The following is a 9,658-nucleotide window of genomic DNA, read 5'->3' on the forward strand; positions in this document are numbered from 1 at the left end:
TCCTCATAAACTGGTTCCTTCCACCAACATGAATCTTTCACCCCTTTAGTAATTTTGTATATTTTTCTAAAATAAAATCCGTTTTTCTCTGAGAGTTCTGAAAAACCGAAATTATTTTCAGGATCCAAAGAAATAAATGTCTAGTAGAAAATGTCTCTGCACTCAAGGGTAGGCATAGAAAGACCAAAAGATGAAAAAGCAAAGACAAACTTCACTCTGAAGACTAGACCTTGGTTCTGAACTATGTGACAAAACTGACTACACATGAATTTTCAATCAACTGATTGTTTATGAGGAACAGCCATACACATAGTCTAAGTGCATATATATGCAGGTTGACTTTTCAGTCAAGAAATTCCACCTATGTTATTATTTTTTAGATCAAATAAGATGACAGAGCCCAGTATTTGTAGCTTACATCTGTAATCCTAGCTATTCATATGGCTGAGAGGTGTAGATCAAGGTTTAAGCCAGCCTAGGCTAGAAATCCCACGGTACACCTGTCTTCAAATAACTACCACAAAGCCAGAAGTGGGGGTAAGATTCAAGTGGTAGAGCACCAGCCATGAGTGAAAAAGCTTAGGGACAGCTTCCAGGCCCTGATTTCAAGCCCCAGTTCCAACACAAAGAAAGAAAGAACTAAGATGCTAAAGCAACCACTGTTTGATTTCTAGAATATTGTCCCTTTACAGTTATAAGCAAAAGCTTTATGCAGTGATTGAAAATCTTATCAGGAAAATTGTGTCAATAGTAGCATGTTTCTAAAGATCAACTGATTCTATAAGTTAGTATATTAGTAATATTATCATCATTGTCAACAATAAAGTTAAAGCAGAAGAAATTAAATATGTCAAAGGCCATACATAGTTTTAATTTCAGGTAATTTAGGCCATTTTTCATTGCTATAACAAAACACCTGAAGCTAGGTAGATCATAAAGAAAATGAATGTATTTAACTTACAGCATTGAAAGATGAAGTTAGTTGAGTTTAATTTCCACCCAATTTTTTCTGGCTGTGGCAGGGCCCTCCCCCTAACTTCATCACATCATGGTGAACACCTTCACAGTGAAAGCTCTCCTGAATGAGAGAAGTCTCTAACGACTCTATTTTAAGAAAACTAACCTGGGTCCCACAAGAACGATGTTAAGGGCTGGGAATGTAGCTCAGTGGTAGAGTACTTGCTCAACACGTACAAGTCCATAGATGTGAGGTTTGGACACTAGTGCCTCACACTCAAAAGTACCAAACAAAAACACACAAGACTCTACCCTGACCACATTAATTCCTTTCCAGAGTACTCCTCCCCCAATGACCTTTATCATCTTCTGCCACGTCTCTCTCCTATTGCCACACTGGTGACCAAAATTCCAATACGTGAACCCTTGTGGGGACAAACCACATCCACACCACAGCAATTCTACAACCATTTATAGTTTCAAGGGAGGATTTTAAGTAGTCCTTAAAATCTAAAATCTAATGTGCTAAGGTAAGTTTTCACTAAAAGGAAAAGCAGACACTTCTGAACTGATTTTATTTCCAGATTTGTAGCAGAATATTCTTTTTCATTGCTTGCTTTCCTTTCATCAGAAGTCCATCAGGTCTATAAAGAAAGGGAGCTGGGAATGTGGCCTAGTGGTAGAGTGCCCAAACATGCACAAAGCCCTGAGTTCGATTCCTCGGTACCACATACACAGAAAAAGCCAGAAATAGTACAGTGGCTCAAGTGGTAAAGTTCTAGCCTTGAGCAAAATGTGGCCAAGGACATTGTCTAGGCTCTGAGTTCAAGTTCCAGGACTGGAAAAAAAGAAAGAAAAAAAGGGAAAGAATTTTTTTCAAAATAATTCAATACCAAACTTTAAATTAATATAATCTAAAGTCAGTACTGAGGCATTCAATTTCTTTTGCCTTGGACTCATTTGTAAATTTTCTGTATTACATCCCATTTATCTGTGTTCTAATAGTGAAGTTTTTCTACTGAAAAAATATCTCCCAATCTTGTAAATTTGGATTAATATAAGTCATGACTGTTAATTTGCACCTTTCTGACTTCTTATAAAAAATCCCTGCAAGTATAATTTTGAAATCATAACTCCACTGCCACCCCAATGCTTGTTTTTAAGATGAAGGTTAGGGGCCAGGAGTGTGGCCTAATGGTAGAGCACTTGCCTGGCATTCACGAAGAGCAGGGTTCAATTCCTTGGTACCACATACACAGAAAAAGACAGAAGTGGTACAGTGGCTCAAGAGGTAGAGCCCTAGCCTCAAGAAAGTCAAGGACAGTGCTCAGGCCCTGAGTTCAAGCCCCAGGACTGGCCAAAAAAAAAAAAGACGAAAAGGTTAGGCTCAGGCATCTCAAGTAAAAGAGGAAGAAAGGCTCTACAGCTCTTTTTCCACAAGGAGCAAAAATAGAATATTAAGCAAGTAAATAAATATGGGTTAGGAGTGTAGCTCAGGTGGTATACCACGTGCTTAGCCTAGGTTCAATCCTCACCACAAAACAAACAAAAAAATTAAAAATATCAGAAATTCACAGAAAATAGCGACAGTCATTTTAAACAGTGTTGGCTATGTTACACATATCTACTAGTAAATAATGAGTTAGAAATTTGCAACGTAATTCCATAACTCAAATTCTGGCTTTCATTACATTTGTTCATATATAAATAGATGATAGATTTAAGTTTAGGCTAACTTTATCTTGTTTGTTTTGTTTACATATCTGAAAAAAGAGTAAAGTATTTTGAGTGTTTTAGTAATACTAAAACAGCAGAATGGGTCATAAAAAAATTCCTTTCAGTTTAGATACACTCCCATTACTCATTTAATGACTTTGATGAACTAATCTATCTTCAATTTTAATGTCTGAAAAAGCATTTCAGCTGATATTATCAAGAGCATGCCTAAAAATTTTCCCCTGAAAAAGAAGCTTAAATTTCAGCATACAGTTTCAGGAAGATTAATCCCCTTCTGTTACTGGCCAAAGTCTGGCCTTGGGTGATTTTCATTCAGCAAGTCACTTACCTATTAAGGGGAACACTACAGTTTGAATTTAGAGATGTACAACAAAGCAAAAAGAAACTGAGTCGTTGCATTTCAATGCAATTCAAAAACCCGTCTGGTGTGGGAGTTTGGCCTAGTGGGAGAGTGCTTGCCTACATGCACAAAGATCCAGGTTAGATTCCTTGGTGCCACATACATAGAAAATGCTTGAAGTGGTGCTATGGCTCAAGTGGTAGAGCCCTAACCTTGAGAAAAGCCAAGGACAGCACCCAGGCCCTGAGTTCAAGCCCCATGACCCACAAAACACACACACACACACACACACACACACACACACACACACACACACAGTAAAATAACTTTAAAAAAAAGTCTTCCTGTTGCCATTTCTTTGAGTTCATTTCACTAAGCATTATTTAATATGTACTTTGTGATCATCTCCTAAGACTATTCTTTAGTCTTAGCACTGAGCACACAAATCTTAAGCATGTAAAGATAGTTATGTATTGTTTAATGGTGAGGATGCATTGAAGAAATACATTGTTAAGTAATTTTTCATTTACAAGTGTCATAGAATACTTACACAAGTAGGTGGTAAAGCCTATTACACATTTAGGTTATAAAATATAGATTCAAACTCAAGAGAAGATTGCACAATTGAGAGACTGTAAATATGAGGTTTGTGAGGCTGCTGCTAACAAAACAAGACATTATTTAACAATAAACTTTTCTTTAGTAAGAAGTACAGTGGGAATTAGGAGTATAGCTAAGTGGTAGAGCATATACTTAGCCTGCATGAAGCCTTAGGTTTCGTCCTCAGTACCAAACAAACAATAGTTAAGTAGTATAGCAAATATACTGCAATTATTTATCATTCAAGTATTATGGACTGTACATGACTAAATTTTCTATATTTTCTATAACTCAAAGTGCAGTAGGTTTGTTTACACCAGCATAGTCAAACACGGGATGTACTTCTCTGATGTTTGTTTTGCCTCCTATTTATTCTTTTATTCTCTTCCCTACATTATAGGTTTTTTCACATCTTAGTTAATATAGTTTTTGCTCCTGACAGCAAGAGTTGTTTCATCTGTAGATTCCAACAAATGCCTTGCACAAATGCTTTAGAGGAAAAAATGCCTTTCAGAAATGTTTAGTGAATCAATAAATCAAAGACTGTAATGCCTCAAGAGGAATCCAAGGAGTAAGAGAAAACAAATGAGCTAAATTAAACTCAATTAAACTTCAGCTAAATTAGCCATCATCATTAAAGAATTGAGACAGCTTCAAATATAATATTATAGTCAGAATTCTTTGGGGAGATGCTTGATGTTTTGAAGTTAGCCAGGCATGAAAAATTAGTCAGTGTATAACTATAATCCCAACACTCAGGAAGCCTAGGCAAGAGGAAAATTCTAGAGGAAGATGGTCTCAGGAGAAGGGAAGGGAGGAAGGGGAAGGGAAGAAAGGGGAAGGAAAGGAGGGAAAATGGGAAGGGAAGGGAGAAATAGAGATTTGGACAAACATAGTTTGTTTATGCTATAGGGAATAAGGAAAAGGGCTTGAACTTGTTAACTAGTTTATAGGAACCATTGCTTGAATTGGCTAAAACAATGGAATTGTCAGAGCCAGATACCATATAACCAAACTTTGAAACCAGCCAGTTTCTCCCTAATCGGGAGATTTACAACAACTAATTACAAAAGGATTTGACTGACTTACCTGAGCTGACAGCATAGGAAAACCCCTTATGTGTTAATCATGCAAGAAAACTTTGAAATGATCCCAGCAGGGCAAAATTTGATCTGTGAACTAAATATATATTCATTTTAACAGCCTCTGAGTATCACGAAGATTAGAAATATGTGAATGAAGTCATGGAAGTTGGGGACCACCTATGAAGGCCTGTTAGTCCAGATGCATCTTGTTACTTCTGTTTTCCATGGAGCAGTCCTCTTCCCTGTACATGTAAAGTACTGGGGTCATCTTCTTTCTGCAAGAGCAGTCTTGCCTTGTTTTAAGGCAGATAAATCAAGGTAGAAACTCTGGTTGCATCTGAGCGTCTTGGATGTCTTTAGCTCTGCTTAGCTCTTGTGTAGGTGCAGTATATTTGCAAGGTATCAGCCATGCTGTCGTCTTTAAGAGCAAGCTCAGAGCCCAGAGAAAATGTGCTTTAAATAGTCAATGATTTTACTAGGATCACATGTGTTTGATACATAGTGAAATATGCTCAGAGAAAACCTTTTGCAATAACGACATTGACTTCCAGGCTGCTATTCTCAAGGAATGCCAGTTGGATTTTTTAACTATAACTTGTTTACCCTTTCCAAAAGAATTTTAAAATTGATAATCAAATGAAATCTTGAATAATCTTGATAATTACTCCATAGATCAGAGGTATTCTAAAAACCCAGGTGCACCTTTATGAATTACTTTCTATTTCCTGGAATAGATCTTATGTCCACTAAATGAAAGGTAACAAACTACCTGAGAATTGTCTATCAAAGGGTACCAGATACAGAAAATTACTCACAGCCTGCAAATCAAAGACAGCAATGTACGTAACTATCATGAACAAGTTACCAGGGGTGTAACATGCTGCGTTGCACTAAAAGGAGACCAACTAACTGCGCAATCCAGCTTGAGAACCTGGCTGGGTTGGAAACTGTGATAGGGTGGGGATTATTCTTGTTATTATTTGAGATAGGATCTCAGAGTACAGTGAGCTGGCCTTGAGCCTCATTTCCCAGCTTCCTTAATGAGAATAGGCATGAACCATTATGCTAGGCAGGAGAGGGTGTGTTTTGCAGAATACATCTAGGATATCTACACTAGGTTCTAAAGTATTGTCTCCCTTATTTTATTAACTTGATGTTGAAGCATTCAAATATTTTCTAAAATTTTCACTGTGTTCTATGGTTATGGAAAAAGATACAAACTCAAAGTAAGTTTCCATTTACCACATTTTACAATCTAAACCCCAAACTGAAGTTTATCTATTTTTTCTAGCTGGTTCTTAGGAAAGCACACATTTAGGGCTCTATATAAGGCAGCTCAGATATCTACAAGTTATAATAGCGTCCATCCTCTTTGCTGATATTCAGGAAAGGAAAGGTTGTAAGTTCTTATTTTCATAAAAAATTACCAAAAGAATATCCTGTTCCATCTTGATCATTAAGATCATATTTTTTTCTTTAGGATAAAATACATTAGTTATGAAACTCTATCTTTATCTTTGTAATGCTCCAAGCGTAGGTATGGAAATCTTGTGGAAACTATCCTTCATGTCAAGCAAGAAAATCATTACAAGTACAAAGATAGACTCATGTTTAAATGTGTTCCCTACTAAAGTAGGGAAGACAATTTTGTGTTTAAAGAGAAGCAGAATGGTTGGAATGCAATACAATGTAATATACGTAAATTTGTGTCTATTCTTACACAGACACAAATACTTAAATCTCTGTTAACAGGAATCTCGCAGGGACAGAATATTTGGGGCCGGGCTAAAACTTCTATTGGGATTTGGGACGAAAAGGGGGGTGGGAAGGGAAGTTCTTTGAAAAGAAGATACACTTGAGTGGATCTACATTCAATCTCAGTAACAGAATTGCTAGGGATGACTTCAATCAAGATGAACTTCACTTATTAACTGATTGATTGAATGTAATGGCTAAAAAATGGCAGAATGAGACCTTTTTAACTACAAAAAAAATCATATTACTGGATGTTAGCATCTTCCAATTCCTGGAGACACAAGTGTCTTTTTAAAGTAGTTTTTTAATAGATTAGCAATATACACAGTTTTACTGTCCCATCTTTAATACCAGTTATTTAAAAATCCTCATCTCGTATTATAGATGCAATTCGTGGTAGAGTATGTGTTTAACATGCACAAGGCCCTGGGTTCAATTCCTACCGTCACCATCAGTCATCTCAATCAACGTCGACTGACCCATCAATCGGTGCACCAACTCAGTGGGGACAGAACGTTGTCGTGCAGAGTGGTGTGGTTTCCGTGACCATGGCATTTCTTCCACGGATGACATTTACGATTGAACGCACGGCCTTGTGGACTCCCTCCCCCCCCCCCCGCCCCACGGTGTCAACCCTCCTTCCACGCACGGCGAAGCTTAGGATGGGCGAGGGTGGCCTGCACACCCCTTGGGCAGCAGGGGTCTACCCTGGAGGCTAAGGGTGGACAGAGAGGAAAGCAGACGCTTCGGTTCCCTGCGCTGGAGGCGAGGGGCTCCGTGCCCGCCCCGGGGTGGAATGCCAGGGCAGCGGTGCCCGGGGCCGCCGACACCGCAGGGCGGACGCTGCCCACTGCTTCGCACACCTCGTGGGGTTCAAGTCCACACAACGGGCCCCGCGCCCACGTCGAGACCTCATCGGGAGAGCTGAGAACACTCCAACACCCAGAGCTGTCACCACCCCCGCGCCCGCCTTCTCGCCTTCCCGGGGGGCTGTGGGGATCGCGACCTCCCGCCTCCCGCTGCGACGACGGGGAGGGGGGTGAGAACTACAACTCCCGGCATGCCGCGCGCCGCTCGCGCGCCCCCGCCCCGCGCGCCCCCGCCCCCCGCCCTCCAGCTTCAGCTTCAGGACGGGACGGGAGGGTGGGAGGGAGGAAGGGGCGCCGGCGGCGGGCGGGATTCTCGCCTGGCGCATGAAGCCTCGCTGGCGCCTAGTCGGGAGGACTCAGACATTGGCGGGTGCGGAGTTTCTCACGACTGTCGGAGCCCGCCGCTAGTAAGTAGTCGCCTCAGGGAGCGCGGAGCAGACATCGAAAAAAGTTGTTGGCGCGGCCGCCGCCGCCGCCGCCGCTTTGTTCTCCGGGCCCCGTCGGGCGGAGGCGGCGGGCCCCTCCCCCAGCCCGCACGCGGCGGCTGCGGCGGCGGCGGCGGGGTCGGGATCCGGACTGGGACCGGCTCGGGGCCGGGCGGCGGCCGCGGGCTGGGCGGGAAGTTGGGGCCGCGGGCGGCGGGGCCCGGGGGGAGCGAGGGGCGCCGCCGGGGCCGAGTTCCGGGGGCCTCGCCGTGGCCAGCTGGGGTTGGTCCGGTGCGGGTGCGGGGGGCAGTCCCGCGCCGGGTCCTCCCGCGCCGGGTCCCCCCGCACCGCTGCCCGCGCGCAGCCCCGGGCGGCGCTCCGCACCGCCGGATCCTGGGGGCGTCTTTTGGTTTCTTTTCCTCCGTGGGCGGCCGTCGTGGGGGGAGTCGGGGGGGGTGTGGGGAGGATGTGAGCCCCCCACCCCGGGCTTCCTGGCTGCCCCGCTCGCCGCTGGGCGAGTCGCCGCTTCTCCCCGCGCGGTGCTCTCGCCCCCGGGAGGTTTCCCTCCGGAGGAGACACGCCGGAGTGAGAAGCAACGACAGCAGTGGCTATCATAATAAAGTAGCCGCACACTCCACGGCCGGGAGCCTAGGCCCGCGGGTCCGCAATCACGAATCTCAGTCGGGCGACGCGCGACCTGCAGACTTCTCCGCACGCGGATGGATGCCTGGGAAGTAACTGTCTCTCGCCTCAACCACACCCAGACCCACAGGAAGTAAGACTATCGGTGTCATCTTTGATTAGGAAGGATAAGTTACACCCTGAACTACTGCCCCGTAGGACACGCACGGCCTTTACGAACTGCAGCCACAAACGAAACGAAAACTTAAAAAAAAATGCCTTTATTGGTATTACTCCAAAGATGCTTTTATTTTGTGCCTGACGCTGTGAGTTAGGTTTTCAAGGATTTCAGTTGTGCATAAATCAAGCTTGAACTTTTAATGCGGTAAGGGTTGGGAAGTTCCTATGGATTGGCTACTTACCACACACACACACACAAAAGTTTCAAGAGTGAGGTCTAGTTCAGTCTCACCCAGTTTTACCGATTTGAAACCCATCTTTTTCCTTGTGAGAGGTGAGGGTGAGCTCAAGAATGACAATTGGCCCAGAAAGAAGAAACTGCAAATGTTTATACAAGTGGCAATTCTTGTTAAGAGATTTTGCCTCCGTAGATAGTAATATGAGTTGTGGTGAACCTGAGTGGATGAGTTTGGAGTGTTCCTTTTTAACAAAGCTTTTAATAAAGCATTTCCTACTTCAGGATTACTGGGATTCGAGAATGTGGACTAGGATAAATTCTAAAGCTAGTTTACTTTTTTAAAAAAGTTTTTTAGTAATGCATGTTTTATACGTTTTCGGTTTCATCAGATGACTTTTAAAATAGACATTTTGTTCTGTTCGTGAGTTGTTTTTACTTAAACACTCACATACGAAAGAGCTTAATAAGTAAGCTTTCAAGTATTAAGTTTTAAAAATGATATGAATTGCAGCAACTCTTCCTGGTGTATGTGAATATAGGGTCACTTAATTACACTTTTCACAAAAGGGACACTTTGTTAGTGGTTTTTTAAAACATTTTTAGTTGACAAAATTATCATTACTGGAGTTAATTGCTTATTTTTAAAAATACCTGCTTGTACAAAACTTGACTCATTGTGAAATTATGTATTAGTAGGAGTTTTAATCGATTTAATAATAATCTCTTGAGCTGAGCATACTTTGAGTATCTCTGATTATGTAATTCAAATTGAACTTGTTATATAGCTGTGCTTCTTAAAAGTAGTCTCACAAAAAAAATTGAGATAAGGTATTTAGGTGATGTTTTGGTTA

The sequence above is a fragment of the Megascapheus bottae genome, chromosome 7 (assembly GCF_031878675.1).
Source record: "Megascapheus bottae isolate mThoBot1 chromosome 7, mThoBot2.hap1, whole genome shotgun sequence".
Lineage (NCBI taxonomy): Eukaryota > Metazoa > Chordata > Mammalia > Rodentia > Geomyidae > Megascapheus > Megascapheus bottae.